Raw genomic sequence first — 18,712 nt, forward strand, 5'->3', positions numbered from 1 at the left:
AGGGTAACAAACTAAATGCTGGTTTCCCATAAAGTTTTCTTTTGCTTCCCAAGCATTAAAACAGCAAACGACATACCCGACTAGTTTGAGGAAAGATGAATGTGCTTGCATAGAGACAATACATTTTTCCAACATTTTATGGAGATAATGTATCATTGATCTCAAAAATTATTGATTTGAATTGAACCCAAATGGTCCTTATTATACAGATAAAGACAATTGTATGGCCCATTGCATGTTTTTGGAACCAGGGAAATTACATTTGAAGTACTCAAGATTCTAAATTAATTGTGGTTCCTAAATCAAGTCAAAATGAACCTGAGACCGACAGTTAGTTAAAGTGAAGAAAGATTTTACGACAGCCACCTTTCTCACAACTGCATAGTCCTGACCAAGCATAACAGACATGCTTCTACATTTTGCTACCATCATTTTAGAGCAGCTCACCTGAATTTATTAGAAGCAATCTTTGACTTTTTCAGGTCACTCACTGTTCAAGTTGAAAATGGGAGATTCTCATTCCACAACAATGCCTTTCCTTTGGAATAGTTGGGTGTCCATCATTTAGTTAAACATCAGCAACTGGAATAAATATAAAAAAGGAAAAATCAGCAACCAATGGCGTGGCCTGGGAATCATAATGGATAGGGCACTACTGTGGCTTAGTGGTGACCACTGCTGCCTCACAGTACAAAGGACTTGGGTTCATTCCACCCTCAGATGGCTGGATATGTGGAGTTTATATATTGTCCCCATGTCTGCATGGGTTTCCTCTGGGTGCTCCAGTTTCCCCCCACAGTCCAAAGATGTGCAGTCTAGGTGGATTGGCCTTGCTAAATTGCCCACAGTGTTCAGGGATGTGTAGGCTAGGTGCATTAGCCATGGGAAATGCAAGGTTACTGGGACAGGATAGACCTGGGCAGTATGGTCTTTAGAATATCAGTGTGGACTCAAATGGGCCAAATAGCCTGCTTCTGTACTGTAGAGACTGTATGATTTTATGAAATCAGTTTAATCCACCAGCTTCTGGGCATATATATATACATATATATAGATCCCAATGAACATTGTACAAACTCAGCTGTGATAGTGAAATTGTTGCTCTGGTAATATGAAATCAAGGGTTTTTCTTTGCGTATTGCATGACCACAAATGAATTAGTCCATCACAGGTCCATCATCTCCAAAAGATGTCAACAGCATATTGGTGGATACGTAGGAACTTAATTTTCCTTTACCTTCAACATGTTATGGGGCTGAATGAATAGGTATTTGCTCTGCCTTTTGCAACATTTTTAAACAATGTGAAATCATGCTCAACACATTGTGTGTGAGTGAACCCCCTTAAATTCCAGCAAGAGAAAAAAATGCAGACATGGGCAGAAATGGCTAGCACGAGGGGTCATAGTTTTAAGCTGGTTGGTGGAAAGTATAGAGGGGATGTCAGAGGCAGGTTCTTTACGCAGAGAGTTGTGAGAGCATGGAATGCGTTGCCAGCAGCAGTTGTGGAAGCAAGGTCATTGGGGTCATTTAAGAGACTGCTGGACATGTATATGGTCACAGAAATTTGAGGGTGCATACATGAGGATCAATGGTCGGCACAACATTGTGGGCTGAAGGGCCTGTTCTGTGCTGTACTGTTCTATGTTCTATGTTCTATGTTCTAGAGAAGAAAAATTGCAAGGAACAGTGAAAGATAATAGTGAAAGAGAAAGAATAAGTGAAAGGCTCACCACTAAACAATTTAGCTGAAGCATCCTTGAATCAACTATCCCTCAGTTGTTGGCATGTTTAAGGCTTTGAATTAAATAATATTGTTTGGAAATGACCCATTGCTGAGAGAACACTAGATCCATTTCAAGTGGAACAGGCATATTCCTGCAAAATTAGTCATTTTTGTATATTTTTCAAATGGAAAATAAGAAAGGACCAACATGCTTCTAAACTTTCAAGTCTACTCTACGTAAATTAATTTCCAGCATCAACTTTTCAGTCTATTCCGCGACACTAGAGCATTGCTGTACTCAACATAAATAATCTTGTACAAAGATGCTAAAGATAGGAGGCCACTTATTTCAATACCACACTAACAAATACTTATTATTTTGGAAATCATTCAGGGCTCAAACATTTAATCTTAAACTGATATTTCAATGCAGTACTGAAGTTGGACATTTGAGTGTTAACACAAGAGTAAAGCTTCCACTGGAGTTTTCGAAGAACAGAAGGGGGTTCTCCTGGTTTCTCTAATCAATATTCTTCTTTTAGTCAAATCGATGAAAACAGATGACCTATTCATTCATAATCCTACTGTTGTGAAATGTGTGAGAGCATTAAATGTGATATTTACCCAAATAACAAAACTGTATTCATAAAGTAATGTTTGTAAACCCTTGAAATATTTCTCAGTGATGCATTAAAGATTTAATCAAATGGAAACATTTTCTCTTCTGCACAGTTTGTAGCATACTAGGTGGCCATTTGGCTTCTGAGCACAATACTTTTCAGCACCCAATCCAGTATACTTAGATATTTTTTCTTCGTCAAGTATTTGATAATGGCAGAGATTACTGAAGGGATGGAGACTCCAATCTCGAACCTACAAGGTTCAGTTCAGAAAGTCTTCAACTTGACAATGGGTCTTGAATAATTTTCAGCTTCCACATATTGTGGTGATCTCACTTAATCCAAGTCAAATCTTCACAAATATGCTTCATTGCATTCCGTGTCGACTCATCTGTCTTTAGCTGAAACTGTCAGTCTTGGATCAATGATAGCAGAGGGTCAGGTGGTTGTGGATTGAGGTTCCATTCCATAGTCCTCAATTCATAATCCTGATTGATACTGCTGTGTTGTATAAAGGGATTGCTGAACTGTCAAAAGTGACAACGTTCAGATAAGATGTTAAGCCAAGGTTCCAGCTGCCTTTTTGCATGAACATGAGATCCCATGGCAATGTTCAAGTAGGGACATTCTCATAATGCACTAGCTAACTTCTGTTCCTCATCCAGTACCACTGAAACTGATTATTCAATCATCAGAAATAGACCATCATCCCAGAATTTTTTGAAGCACCCCAAGTCATGAGAATGCTATACATGGGTTCTCGTTTTTAAGTGATCTATTTCTTTACTGATTGAAGTACAAATGTATTTTCTTTTTGGTCTCAGATAATCCAGTTGATGAGTCAAAAGTCTAATAACTGCAGATTATTTAATAGGCAATATTTGAATTTAAGAGACACATCATTAGATGCTCCGTAATAAATTAATAAATAAGGTTAGAGAACGAGGAGTCAGGGAACGGTGGGCAAATTGGACTGCTGGTTGGTTTCAAGAATAGAAAGCAACAATTGGGAGTAAAAGTTAGTTATTCAGTGTAGTTAAAGGTGGCTTACGGTGCTTCACAAGGGTCAGCATTGCAACCCCTGCTAACCATAATGTGTGTGAAAAATTTGCCTTTGGAATCAAAAAATCCAATTTCAAAATTAGTGAAGGTCATGACCACAGATCATAATCTTACATGTACATAATGAACTTTTAATTCCAACCTATGATTTTTAAAAGAGGGCTGATGCAGCTTAAAATGACTGTTGTCTGGAGAGGAATTCTGGAATGAGATGTGTGAAGGTGTCACAGATGCTTCAAGGGCAAAAATGCACTACAAACTGAATATTAATCTCCTGTGATATATCAGATAGTGACCATAACGGAGGAAAAAGGCAGCAGGTTGGGCGTGTGACCAGTTTTCATTTTCCCTTTCACGAATACACAGGAAAAGGGGTTAAAATTGAGTTTCACTCCTGGTCCATGTATGCCAGCAGGCTCAGGTACTCCTGTGTACTTGCCTGGGTTCAAGTGCTGGTGCAGAATAAAAGTTATATTCAGAGTAACAGTTACTAGTGACTCAGTATTGCAGATAACTTGTCCTCTTTCTCCGAGCAACTGGAAATTAGTTAGCAAACCAGTTCAAAAAGTAACAGAACAAAACAAAATCACTTCGCTGACCTGCAAAGCTACGAATCTCAAAATTTACTGCTCAACCATCCACTTATTATGAATGACCCAGAATCTGACAATTTTTGGTAAACTTTTGTCTGTTTTTGGGCAAATTTCTCAATTCTAATGTATGTTATGCTGTCATTTCTTTTTGCCTTTAGTAACAAATAAATTCATTCTTTTGTTTACTCAAGACACCCTTGTCAAATTATCTCTTTTTCAATTTACCCCTATAACACACTGGTATAGCAGGTTATCAGGAATGCTACTGAAATGTTGGCCCAACAGGCTTGGACTTAGAGTAGGGAAGGCTTACTGCAAGTATTCGGTTGTCGATGAGACCACATCCGGAGGACTGTGAGCAGTTTGGGGCCCCTTATTTAAGGAAAAACATTATTTCATTGGAGGCAGTTCAGAGGAGGTTCATTAGGATGATCCCCGGTATGGAGGAATTACCTCAAGAGCAAACGCTAAACAAGTTGGGAGTATAGAAGAATGAGCAAAGGCAGCATGGTGGCTCAGTGGTTAGCACTGCTGCGTCACAGTGCAACGGACCGGGGTTCGATTCCAACCTCGGGCAACTGTCTGTGTGGAGTTTACTCTGTCTCCCCATGTCTGCGTGGGTTTCTGCCAGGTGCTCCGGTTTCCTCCCACAGTCCAAAGATGTGTAGGTTAGGTGAATTGGCCATGCTAAATTTCCCATAGTGTTAGGATGTTTGGTTAGGTGAATTAATGGTGGAAAATGCAGAGTTAAAGGATAGGATGGAGGGATGGGTCTGGGCGGGATGCTCTTGGGAAGATCGGTGTGGACATGTTGGGCCAAATGGCCTGTTTCCCCCACTAGTAGGATTCTTTGATCTATGAATGAGATGTATCACTGAAGCAAATAGGATTCTTGAGTGACTTGACAGGGTAAATGCTGACAGGATGTTTCCCTTCATGACAGAGTCTGAGATCACAGGGCGTAGTCTCAGAATTAAGGGGCACCAATTTAAAGATTGAGATGAGGAAGAACTTCTTCCAAGGGCTGAAAGTCTGTGGAATTCCTTGCGACAGAGAGTTGTGCGGGCAGAGTTCTTATGTATATTTAAGGCTGAGGTGGATAGATTCTAGATCAGTAGGGGAATCAAGCATTATAGAGAAAATGTAGCAAAGTGGATGTATGCAATGCCAGATCAGCAATAATCCTATCGAATCTGAGAGTAGACAAGACAGCACAAACAGTCTACTCCTGTTTCTCTCTCTAATGGTAATTTCTAATTTCTTACACCTTCTGTGATTGCTTGGGAAGGTGTCATGATGCAGGACTGGGCCAAGGTGTCATGGACAGAAAAGTTCCTGCAGAGTGCAGGGAGTGGATTGGAGAAGATGTGCTTGGTGGCAGTAACTTGCTGGAGGTGATAGAAATGGTATAAGATGATCCTTTGAATGTAGAAATTGGTGGGGTGGGAAGTGAAAACAAGGTGAACTTTATTTTTGTTCTGGGAAGGAGGGGAATGGGTGGGGTTAGAAATGTACGAGATGGGTCAGGAGGGAGGGGAATCCCACGTTGAGAGAAAAGGTAGTCACGTCGGAAGTAACTCAATGAAAGGTGGCACCATTAGAACAGATGCAACGGAGATGGAGAAAGTGGGAGAATGGGCCAGAATCCTTACAGGAAATGGGCAGTGTGCTTGTAGTGGGTATTGGTAGACAGTCTTTCTCTAGAAATGATAACAGAGAAGAAGTCAAGGATGGGAATGGAAGAGTCAAAGTGACACCAGGCAAAATTGAGAGAATGAAGGAAATTAGAGGACAACTGATGATTTTTTTTTAAACAATTCCATACGACAGTAGGAATTAGCACTGAAGAAATTGTCAATATCTTACGGAAGGACTTGTGGGTGGGGTCAGAGAAGGACTGGAACAAGGAATGTTCCATATCCTCAAAAAGACACAGCCATACCTGGGAGCCATGTCAGTACCCATGGCTACATTTTTGACTTGGAGAAAGTGAGATGAGTTCAAGGTAACGTTAGTCAAAGTGAGAATGAGTTCAGTCAGGTGAAGGAGGGGATGGGGACTTTAAAGAAAGAAGCAGAGAACCTTCACACCACCTTCTGTGTAGAGGAATAACACAACATTAATGAAACTGCAGCTAGGATCAGACTACCATAACCAATCATTAAAATTTAAAGCAGTCTATTAAAACTCTACATTTGTAACATTAAAGAAATTCAAGAATATAAAATATAGTAGGATACACAAGGGTAAGTAACAAAAGTATATTTCAAATGCAAAACAAAAAAGGATGATTGAACAAAGGTTGGAACTGATGAAATATGAAATATATATTTTTTGTAGAGGAGGAACTTATTAAAATAGTACCTCCGTTCAATTCACTATAATCTCCATTTCACAAGAGAATGGGACAACAGAATGACATGGTCTTAGAGTAAGCAGAGCAATAATCATATCTACAGAAGGAAACAGTACAAAAAAAAATTGGAACTCAAATTGCGAATGGTGAGGGGTCAAAATGGTACACAATGGTGAGAAGTCAGAGGGAATAGTGAAGGATCTGCCCCTACACTTACCCATATCCTTTGAAAGAATTTATGTCACAGCAAGCTGCCAAAAGGAACAAGAGCAATTATGGGTGATGCAATAAGGAATAGGGAAGCTTCTGCCATGACAGAGTAAATTAATAATTTCAGGCATCAGTTAATAGACAAGCATGATTTGAAAAGGGCCAATTCTACCTCAAGCAGAAATGATGGAGTATGTAGATAAAGCAAATGTAGAGAAGAACATATGTTTAAACATTTAAAGAGTGCTCGAGTGTGGTTAATAAAGTTATAGCACATGCAGATGTAGTCCACAGTGACTGTACAGGAAATTGCGTTAACAAGTTGAAGAATGATGAGTAGCTAGTAAATGCTGCCTCACCAGTATCAACTGGTGTTGAGAACATGTTCACAGAATCACGTAATCCCTGCAATGTGATAACTGGCCCTTCGGCCAACAAGTCCACGCCAACCTTTCCGATGAACATCCCCCTACACTGCATTTCCCATGGCTAACACACCTAATCTACACATCCCTGAACGCTATGGGCAGTTTAGCATGGCCAACCCACCTAGCCTGTACATCTTTGGAATGTGAGAGGAAACTGGAGCACCCGGCAGAAACCTGTGCAGACACGGGGACAATTTACAACCTCCACACAGTCACTCGAGGATGGAATCAAAACTAAGGTCCCTGGCACTGTGAGGGTAGCAATGCTAACCACTGAGCCACCGTGCAGCCCCTTTCCCAATGATATTTCCCCTAGAAAGCACACGATCAATATTTGCAGAAAACACAAAAAAAGGATTATAGCTAGCTGTCAACACGACAGTGCAGAACTTTAGAAAGAAAAAGACTGTTTCACAAATTAGGATGACAGATGGTGGGTGATATTTTAATGTCAGGAAATGTGAGGCAATAGATTTTAGCAGTAAAAGGCAGAACATATTATTTCAATATTTAATATGACAGTGGGGAGAAAGTGGTGTTTAGATACATTATTAAACAGCAAAATAGAAGGATCTCTGCCAAACAATCATAGGTGTAATTAAGAATAGCAAAGGAAATGTATGAAAGGAGAGAGTTATCAATAAGCCCTTGAAGAGTTGTCTCACTGTCAGACAAAGTATAAACTGGGAAATAGTTAAGGTATGAGCACTACAATTGTCATGAGGAAGGGTCATCAGACCCAAAATGTTAACTTTATTTTTCCCTTCTCAGATGCTGCCAGACCTGCTGAGCTTTTCCAGCAACTTCTGCGTTTGTTCCTTATTTACAGCATCCGCAGTTCTTTCTGTTTCTATTTAATACAATTGTCATGGCTGATTATAATCTGTATTTGATTGGCAAGTCAGATGGGCAAGGGTGACATCAATTACGTAAAAATAAAACAAAATAAAGAACTGCGGATGCTAAAGATCCGAAACAAACAAAAAATAGAAACCATTGGCAGAACTCACTGGGTCTGGCAGCATCCGTAGAGAGAAAGTAGAATTAACATTGGGTCCATTGGCATGACGGAGGGTCTGCTTCCTCCCCACAGATGCTGCCAGAGCTGCTGAGTTTCTCTAGCAATTTCTGTTCATCTTTGTAATACGGAAGACAAATTTGTAAACTGCTTCAGAGATTCTTTCTTAGGACAGTACATTACACAACCAACCCGGGAACAGGCTATTTAAGGCCAGGTAATGTGTAATGAGTCAAGATTAATAACAGACCCACGCAGTTAAGAAACATTTAGGTGTTAGTAATCTCAACATAGGAGAAATTAAAAGTCAGTTTTTTTTTAGGGTGAGCTACTCAGTTCTCAGTGTCCTCAATCTGAATAACAGCAATCACAGATGAGGAAAGCATTGTCTAAATTGGGATGGGAAAATAGACAAAGGCGACAGTCAATATTTGAACGCTAGCAGGCTTTTAAACAGATGTTTCTGAGTGCTCAGCAAAATGTATTCAAAGCAAAAATCAATTCAATGAAAAGGATAAACCATCTCTAAAATACAAGAGATGGTGAAGAAGAATATCCAATCAAAAACTCAGGGATATAAGCCTGCAAAAATTGGGTGTAGGCCAGAAGATTGGAAATTTCTTTCTTAGGAATCCGTGGTAGATAACAAATAATAAAAGACGGATAAACTGGATTGTGAGAAGTAAATTGGTGAGAAACCCAAACACAAACAGTAAGAGCTTCTATGGGTAAATAAGGAAGAGAAAGTGGCTAAACTAAGCAGAAGATTCTTGGAAGATGGAACTAGGAAAAAGAGAAATGGCAGATAATTTAAAGCAATATTTTGCATCAGTCTTCAGATTTGAGGACACTGTAAACATCCTACAGATGACAGATGAGCAAGGTTTTTGGGGTGGGGGGCAGGGTATGTAGTTTCAGAATAGGCAGACATTCAATTAAAACAGATGCAAAGCATTATTTCATCCAAGGCGGGTTTAGAATGTCTGGGCTTCTCTACCTGGAGAGTTTTGGAGGCCAGATCACTGCAAGTGTTTAAAGAGGAGGTAGGTCAAGTTTTGAAATACCAGAAAGTCGAGGGCTGTGAAGAACTGGCACAAAACGGGATTATACAGTGTGGAGCTGGAGGAGCACAGTGGGCCAGGCAGCGTCAGAGGAGCAGCGAAGCTGACGTTTCGGATCGGAACCCTTTTACTGAATTCTAGCATGAGCAGTTCTTACTATCTCTGGCACAAAACAGGAGTTGAGACCTGGGGCAGATCAGGCATGGTCCTGTTGAATGGCATGGCAGGTTTAAGGGTTAAAATGGCCTACTCTTGGTCCTATTTCTTACCGTCTTATTGTCCTCGTCAGCCCAAAAGAACCCAATCACATTCCTGCTCTTGATCTAAAGCCTTACAGATTATGACACTTCTAAAGTATTCAAATGTTTTTCTTAAAAGCGATGAGGCCTCTACTACCCTTTCAGATAATGAGTTATGAACTCCTGAGATGAAAGTGTCCCTTAACCCCTTTAATAATTCTACCAATTGCTTTAAAATACATTCCTGGTTACTTACTTCTCTGCTAACATGGAGGTGTTCTTCTTATCCACTTCATTTATCTCATTCTTGATTCTATAAATCATCACTGCACCTCTGCTGTTACAAAGAAAACGACTGCACCAATCTTTCATCATAGCTAAGGTTTTCCATTTCTGGTAACAGTGTCATTATGTCTTCTCTGTACCTTTCGTTGTGCACTAAAATCCGTCCTATAATGCTGTGATCAGAGCTGACATCAGAAGCATCAACTTCCTGCCTGCCCACGCTGCATGACACACCATGCTCCTCAAGTATTTGTAGCTAAATGGCTCGTCATCACGTGATACCAGCAGCAGAAATGTCACAAATTAATATGCCTTTTGTGGACAATTCTGACCAATACAGCTGAAGAGGGAAAGAGAGAGCAGTTGTGAGACTAAGTTAGTCAGGTGAATTCTTGGGTATTACTTCAATCTTCACACACAAGTTTTCATTTTGTCCTTCTCTTTTTATCATTTGTGCTCTTTATTTATTTATACAACATTTTTGATTTTAAATATAGATAATAGCATGTTGATTTGAAAGTGTAAATGAATATAGCTCTTTAAGCTTAATAAATAGATGCATCAAGTCCAAGAGAAAAGCAACACTGAAGCTAGAAAACTGATGGCTGAAGTTCAGTAAGAATATCATGCTCTATTTTGGACATACTGATAATTTTAGGCAATTTTGAAAGAATGATGACATAAAATGCAGTTCACTATTAGAATGCACAACCCTAAAGAACATTTGAAGCAAGTTCAAAAAATAGCTTTTAAAAGGAAATGGATAAAATCCAGTGAAATAAATTTGAAGATTGGGTGGTGAGGGGAATGGAACCAAACTTATTACATGTTAAGAGAAACAGAGCTTCCTCCTGTACTGTAAAACTCAGCAAACATTGAATCATGGGACAAGTAAACTCTGCTCAAAATGGAGAGCATTTGAAGTATTCTGAGCCAGCTTGCTTTAGACTTGTACATGTGCCCTTCCATAAATCTCTCAGACTGCAGACTGGGAAGTAGGTTAATAGCAATAGAATCTCTCAATTTCTGGTCCCTAGCTATACAGAAAATGTAAAATTGCCTTTGTAAGTATTGCAAGATTATTTTTCTCCCCAAACATAAAACACTGGAAACCAGTTCACCTGCACATGAAGAAATTAAAGATTCAGGGAGAGAAATTCCAATGATTTTTCAAATGTTTGAAATGCGTGTTGTGACTTTATTTTCCATTAGAAGAGGCCCTCTATTGAGAGCAATAAGCTGGTTATTAATGATTTATCATTAGCATTAATTATTAATCCATCATACGAACTCAATGTAGCTTTGCAAGAATCTGAATGAGAAAAGACTGGCATTCACTGAAGTGCGCACAGAAACAAACTTCTACCACTAATTTGCCCAAAAAAAGACTTTGCCAGCATGAAAATTTTGTGTTGGAATTTAAACAAATAATAAATTTGATCCACTCTTTAATATTACACAATTTGGAGTAACTGAAAAGTCAAATTATTTTCAAAGAATATTATGAAATTTGAAAAGTTTTAAAATGTTGGACCCTTCAGTCTTCTTCTTAAACATATATTTAAAAAGGTGGAGATTTGGAGTAAAATAAATGGGCATTGTGAAAGGACACAGACGCTGAGGATTTTTCAATGTATTCACTAATGGGATATAGGTGTTGCTGGCTGGCCAACATTTGTTGCCCATTCCCAGTTCCCCTTGAGTAGGTGGTGGTGAGCTGTCTTCTTGAACCACTGCAGTCCATGTGCTTTGGTTTGACCCACAATGCCTTTAGAGGGGGAACTGCAGGATTTTGACCCAGCAACACTGAAGGAATGACAAAATATTTCTAAGTCAGGATGATGAGTCACTTGAAGGGAAACTTGCAGATGGTGGTGTGCCCATATGTCTGCTTCTCTTGTCCTTCTAGATGGAAGTGGTCATGGGTTTGGACGGTACTGTCTCAGGATCTTTGGCGAATTTCTACAGTGCAACTTGTAGATAATACACACTGCTGCTAACTGTGCAACAGTGGTGAAGGGAGTGTTTGCTTGTGGATGTGTTACCTATCAAGCAGATTGCTTTGTCCTGGATGGAGTCAAGCCTCTGGAGTGTTTTTGGAGCTGCACAGGCCAGCAGGGAGAATTCCATCACAGTCTTGACTGCTGCCTTGTAAATGATGGACAGGCTTTGGGAGTCAAGCAGTCAATTACTTGCCGCAATATTTCTTTGCCTCTGACCTGCTCTTGTGGCCATTGTGTTTATGTGATGAGGTCTGTTGAGTTTCTGGTCACTGATAACACCCAAGATGTTTGTTGTAGGGAATTCAGTGATAGTAACCCCATTGAATGTCAACGGGCAGTAGTTAAGTTGTCCCTTATTAGAGATGGTCATAGCCTGGTATTTGTGTGGCATGAATGTTACTTGCCACTTGTCAGCCCAAGCCTGGATATTCTCTAGATCTTGTTGCATTTGGACATGGACTGCTTCAGTATCTGAGGAGTCATGAATGGTGCTGAACATTATGCAATCAATGGAAAACATCCCCATTTCTGACCTTATGATGGAAGGTCATTGATGAAGCAGCTGAAGAAGGTTAGGCCTCAGACAGTAATCTGAGGAACTCCTGCAACCCTGGAGCCAAGAAGACAGACTTCCAACAACCACAGCCATCTTCCTATGTGCAAGGTATGACTCCAACCAGCAGAGAATTTTTCCCTTCATTCCCAACGATTCCAGTTTTGCTAGGTCTCCTTGATGCCGCACTCGCTTGAATTCAGCCTCAAAGTCAAGGGCTGTCACTCTCTCCACACCTCTAGAGATCAGCTCTGTGTTTGAACCAATTCTGTAATGAGTAGCTGCACAGCTGAATAGCTATATCATGTTAGCCCGGGAGTGATGGTGAGAGGGGAGGTGGTGAAAATTCATCAAAATGAATGTATGAGTGCTCAGCTGGTATTCAGGCCTTCTTACAGGGCTAAAGAGCATTATAATCAAGATATTTAAATTGATAAAGAGAATTTCCTGGGGGACCATAGAACAAAGGTACATAATTCTAATATCATAGAGAAATACAATCAGGCATTTCAGCCACTCAAATCTGCTCCACTACTCAATTAGATCATGACCAGCCTGCATCTAACTCCACTTATCCATCTTCATCTGATAACCGTTCATGTTATTATCCAACAAAAAAAAACTTTCAAGCTCAAGTTGTGAAATGTACAATCTAATCAATTGCTTCAGAGGTTAAACATCATTGTTGGTTGTAACATACGAGAAATATATTTTCACCTCATTTGCAGTTTCTTAAATGCTCTCTAATTCCATCTTTCTTCCATTTCTAAATTGTGCTGCTGCACATGGTTTTACAGCAGATTATATCGTCTAACTTGTAATCCTTATTCTGTGGGACAAAGTGTAGCCTCCCAATGGAGAAGTTCAGGGGAAAAAAAAAGTGACCTCAGTGGAAAGTTTCAGTTTGTAAAGCCTCCAAACCACAAGAGTTTGGCTTAAAATCTGCAGGTTGTTAGAACTGAGAAAGTTTTCATTTTCCAAATTGTGAAAATTTTTTGTCACCGGACTTGGAAAGGATAGATCAAAATTATCTCCATAGGCCATGGCAAAAGAATTGAGAGGAGTGACTTTTGTAGGATCCCAAAGATAGCATTTCAATGTCTCTAGACTTGTGTCTGTGTAACAGATGGTTGAGAATACAAGATGACACTTTGGTTTCTCATACTTTAAGACTGCTCTCACTGCCTTTTAATGGCTCGGTATATTTACTTGCTCTTATTTTGTGGCATAAGCTTCTGTTCTAGTGAAAACATTTTGATAACTATCACATGAACGAACTGAAAAAAACAAAATATATATTCGATCAAACCAGGTTTCATTCTGAGATCTAACTTTCCAATGGACCACAAACTGGGGTCCTAATAATATAAAATTCTAAGCATCAGTCTCAACAACTATTCAGAATTTAAGCCTAGTCTTAGGAAACCCATCATCTGAAAGAAAGGCACCAATTACTGGTTTGAGGAATTCAGTGTTTTTCCACTTGGCTGGTGGGCCTACTTCAACTTATTCACTCACTCCATGCAGATGAACACCAACCTTACATTTCATTCCCCACTTTCCTGACACCTTTCAAGAAAAAACATCCCCTAATCCTTCCAATATCTGACGAAGAGCAACCCTTTGAGGGCTTTCTGATTCTCTCCAGCCACCAAAAGATTTCAAATCTCTTCATCCCTCAACACTACAGCGTGAATCATCTTTTATAGGCAATGCTTCCAATCTTCTCTCCACATCCCTAATCCCTCCCAAGGTCTTCCATCAGTCCCTCCTTGTTCTCCATTCCATAGTTTCAACTATGTACTGAATGGCCCAGCCTCTCAAACTGGTTGGCTGTGGAGCTGACAAAATGTAGACCAAGTCCTGCTATTGCACTTGGCATAACCCAAGGGAAATCTGTTCTCCTAGTTTTCCAGACATAAAACAGCCCCACTGACACAACTACCTCACCTTCATGTCTACGTAGAACAACTTCTGAAAATCTAAAGTTGACAGATTTTCTTATGTTTTACGTTACTTCATTGGGTAATATAGTTGATTTGTGCATTTCAGTCTTAAAATGGCGCTCTCCTTGTAAATAAACTGCTACTTTACTCATTTGAAATTCTGCAAGAACCAAATGGGAGATGATGCATTATGTATTACCAACAAACTTCAATTATTTTACTCTTGACTGCAGCTGGCATACTTATTACAGTTACTGAGTTTAGTATTCGAACACTGAAGTAGCTCCTGGGTCTGGCAGGTTTTCCAGCATATAATGAAAATATTCAGTGGAAAACAAATTAGTCTGGATTCAAAATCATTCCCTATTGTGTGATGCTATAAAATTGGCCGAAACCAGCAAACAATACACATAATAAAAGCTATGCCTCATTTTCATGGAAAGGATAAAACATTTATTACCTGCTGTCTAGTATCATTCACCCTGGGCATCAAACTCGCCAACATTCCGATGGAAGATAAAATTATCCTCCTTGGGCACTTCAATGACAGGGTTGGAAAGGACTCCCTACTCTGGAAAGGAGCCACTGGAAAGGAAGGAGGAGTTGGGAATTGCAACTCCAGTGGGATTCTCCTGCTAACCAAATGTGCAGATTCCCAGCTGATCATCACCAACTCATTGCTCCACCAAAATCTTCCAGACATCATGGTAGCATCAACAATCTATTGCTGGCACATGATCAACTGCAGTGTTCTTCATTCCCGAGGCTAAAAAGATGATCTCTTGACCAAAGTGATGACCAGTGCATTAGACTGCTGGACAGGCCATTGGGTCTCATCAAAATTGGGAATTATAAAGGAGAATGAGGGAAATCAAGAACGAACAGTGGACTGAGAAAGCCAAGGAGCTACATTTTTTTAAAATTAATTTCTGGGACTTGGCTGTTACTGGCTAACCAGCATCCTCCTTGTTGACAAATATGGCACCTGATTTTTCTTCAGTTCCTCCATCGCTAGATTCCTGCCCAAATCATCACTAGGCACTTTCTCCCAGTCTCAAGGGAAATCCTTCCTGAAAGCTAGTGTGGTTTTCAACCAAACTGCAGAACTATGGACATGATTTCCACTGCTTGCAAACTGTCCAGAAGACAACCAACTACTCTACAATCAGACTAAGACTTTTGATATAGTCAGGTAGTGCTATGGAAGATCCTGACAAAGGCCAGCTCTTCCAGTGAAATTCATCAACAGTCTCTGTCTCCTCCATGATAAGACATCGACGACAATCTGCATCAACAGTATCCTTTGAGATCGAGACAGTGGTCAAGCAGGGATACGTCATCACCCCAACTTCTTTCTCCATCTTCATCGCCACCATTCTTCATATCGGCAAGAACAAACTTCCCAGTGATGAGGATATTGTCAGCAGGATGAACGAAAAACTTTTTCAACCTCAACCAGTTGCAATCCAAGATGAAAACAGCACTGACATCATTCCTGGCGCTTCAGCATGTGGAACAACATCCTCTCCACTCTCTCGGAAGAGCCTTAATCTTCTTGCAGAAGCAGACTGAAGAACTGGTCTTCATTGCTGAAGGAAATCTTTTTTTCACTCGGCTCAAGGAAGACACTCAACTGAGATGTGGACCAAGGAGGTGTCTTAAAGACTCCCTGAAGACTTACCTCAAGGAGTGTAATGGAGAAACTTGCATCTGGCAGGCCGTTGCTCAGAATAAACAGACTTGGAGAAACCCCTATATGAAGGGACAATTCTTCAAGAATACCCAAATATGATAAAGGAACTGAACAAAGAATGCCAATGAGCTCAAGGCCTAGGAGCAATTCCACTTCCTGGAAACATCTGCCGCATGTTTGGTCAGAGATGTGGCTCGAGGATCAGGCTCATTAGCCACACAAGGACCCACAGAATCCATGACCAATGAAATAGGATTGCTTTGATGGGCAATCATACTCTTAAGTGATTGGCTGCCATAAAAACAATATCATACATTATAGTACAGACGTGCCATCTCACAAGTTATCATTTATCTTGCTGTAATATTTACTTGCAGAATACTTAAATTGTACAAAACACTCAACTGAATGCAATTTCAGTCAAACAGAATAAGAATTCTGAACAAGAAATATAAAAAAAAGTTAGATACAGTACCTATACAATTCTGCGATACATCAACACCATGCAATTGCACGTGAAATATACTCAATAATTCCATTACAGGTACCTTTAATACTTGCTTTTATGTTTTAGAGTTTCAGGAGAGTTGAACAATGAGTACCTCAGGAAAAACAAGCTATGCATCCAAATTAAAATACATAATTGACACAGACAAACACACTTCAGAAACAAATTCTGAAGCATTTAACACAACAAAAGAAACAGCACTGGGTACAGGAGTTACCAAGGTAACAAAATGACTTTTTACAAGAGAGACTGTTGTGCATTTTATTCAACTCAGTTAGTGCTGGAATTTCTAAAGCAGAGCACCCAATCACTCAGGATTACAATGATAACCTATAAGAAAAATTTGAAAGGCAAGTGAACTCAAACCAAAAGCAGTGGAAATATTTAAATCAAAAATATTCTAAGTACTCTCCAAACTACTGAATTAACCATTGTTTTATTGAACACAACATACTTTTGGTGATTTACTTGTGTATGACTTGCAAATAATGAATCCCTCATTCCTTCTGAAACAAGGTCCATTTACCCACCAGCTAATTTCAACCTAGGAGCAAGGCAGCTTGCACTTTCATGCAGATTTTCAGCAAAAGACTCAAGGAAAATGTAAATATTTAACATTTTCTAGCAAGAAGAAACAATTGGAATTTAGCATACAAGGATCCTTCTTTTATCCTTACGTAAACTGAATCATACCAAGTTAGACATATTCTTAGTCAGAACCATAGTTTGAAGTCAAAATTCAGATTTTCTGGGACATTTTGGAGTTCAAAAGACACAGGAAAGTATCATGGGCAGGATAATCCAATCTGAACACTTTCTTGACAATCAGCCAACATCGTAATCTTGTTGGATGTGGAGTCAACAAATGGCTCCTTATTGTACCAGAAATCAGAGAATGAAAATAAGGCATTCAGTCGAGCCATGTATTTTTCTGTCTATGCTCAATTCAATATGGATTCAGATTCACTTCTATTGCACTCCAGCCTATCCCATCCCACATAAAACATCTTGATCAGTCAACAGCAGCTATTAAAACTGTTGCCCACACAATCACTAAACAAATTTGCTTTTGAATTCAAGCTGCAAACAATAGGCATCAAAATACTCTCAGTTCAAAAGAAGTCAGCAAGAAATAAAATTGCAAAAAAATGACCCTGTACTTCAGCATCATTTTTTTGTGTTCAGTTATTGACTGATGATTGCAGTTCAGTACTGCCATTCACTTCAAAAGTTATTCACAACACAGATTTGGACCAAATTTAAACGCAAGTAGCTCAATTTACACAACTTTGTTTGGAATTTGGTTCACCATTCATACTTACTGGCTTTATCATTCATCAAGAAGAAACTACAGTTGCTAGCCCCACAAATGAACAAACACTTCAAAATGTATGTTTAGTTACTAATCTAGGCAGTTCTGAAACAACAATTTTATCACTTAGAGTTATTCCAAGGAATTTATTCCAATATTGAATAAATTACTAAACAAACATAAACTATTCCTGACCTTTGAGGAAGAGATGAGTTATGTGGAACAAAATGAAGGTGTAATTATAATTAGAAAAAGACAACAAATAAAGTTAAAGGTTGCAATTTAGATGAAAATCAGGAGAAGCTTTCAAATGAGCAACTGTGATAAAATGTACTCATTTTGAAAAGTGTAGTGATTGTAATGAGGTCATAGAATAGGAGTTTCCTGATTGGACCAAATTAACTGCCCCAATCATGGAGCGCTGGCTAACAGATTTAAAAAAGCTAAGTACCTGAGATACTGACACTCTGGTACCCTCCACTATGAGGCAGTCCTACAATCAAGGATTGTTCGTGTGTAAATAAAGAGTAACTTGACGACAGAAACTAGCCTCTGTAGAGTTATTTCAAAAGGCAATCAATTAGGTTGAACATTTGACAACATGCAAAAGTTATTAAAAACTGAACATAGAGTTAAAATGTCTTTCCTCAGATGCCAGATTTTAAATATTAATATCAGTGGTATAACACCTAACCTTCAAAGCAGCAAACATAGGGCACACATTATTAATGTTCATCCATTTATAGCAATTTGTAGTTGTAACAAATATCTTTGTAGATTCAAGATAAATTTAATGGATGGTAGGACTTCAAAAACTGTGAGGAAGATGATGAAGCCCAGCAACAGATAACAAATGTATTCTCCATTTTCTCCTTTCAAATTATTTGCAGTGCATTTATTTCTATATGAAAAGAATCAACATTAACTAGATTTAGTTGTTAATGTCTTATCACTGAGGCAAAGACTGCCAAACTCCAAAAGTTCAACTTGCCCTCAACAGAATTATGTATCATATGACAGTAAGAAATTTGAAGAATTTTCTTCACCTCCTCAAATTGAATCACAGGTGAAATTTCTATATTAAGCCTCCAAAATGGATA

The 18,712-nt window shown here is 39.2% G+C and overlaps 1 protein-coding gene across 19 annotated transcripts in view; it reads right to left on the bottom strand.

Moving 5' to 3' along the window:
* Positions 1-18,712, bottom strand: part of gulp1b (GULP PTB domain containing engulfment adaptor 1b) — a 344,780-nt gene that overhangs the window by 268,913 nt on the left and 57,155 nt on the right. For 14 of the 19 annotated variants that reach the window (XM_048534120.2, XM_048534121.2, XM_048534122.2 and 11 more), the window contains one exon: positions 448-582. The exons of the other annotated variants lie outside the window; for them this stretch is intronic. The gene's annotated coding sequence lies outside the window, so the exon portion shown is untranslated. The remainder of the gene's footprint in view (positions 1-447; positions 583-18,712) is intronic. 19 annotated transcript variants of the gene reach the window in all.

Source organism: Stegostoma tigrinum, chromosome 7, assembly GCF_030684315.1.
Source record: "Stegostoma tigrinum isolate sSteTig4 chromosome 7, sSteTig4.hap1, whole genome shotgun sequence".
Lineage (NCBI taxonomy): Eukaryota > Metazoa > Chordata > Chondrichthyes > Orectolobiformes > Stegostomatidae > Stegostoma > Stegostoma tigrinum.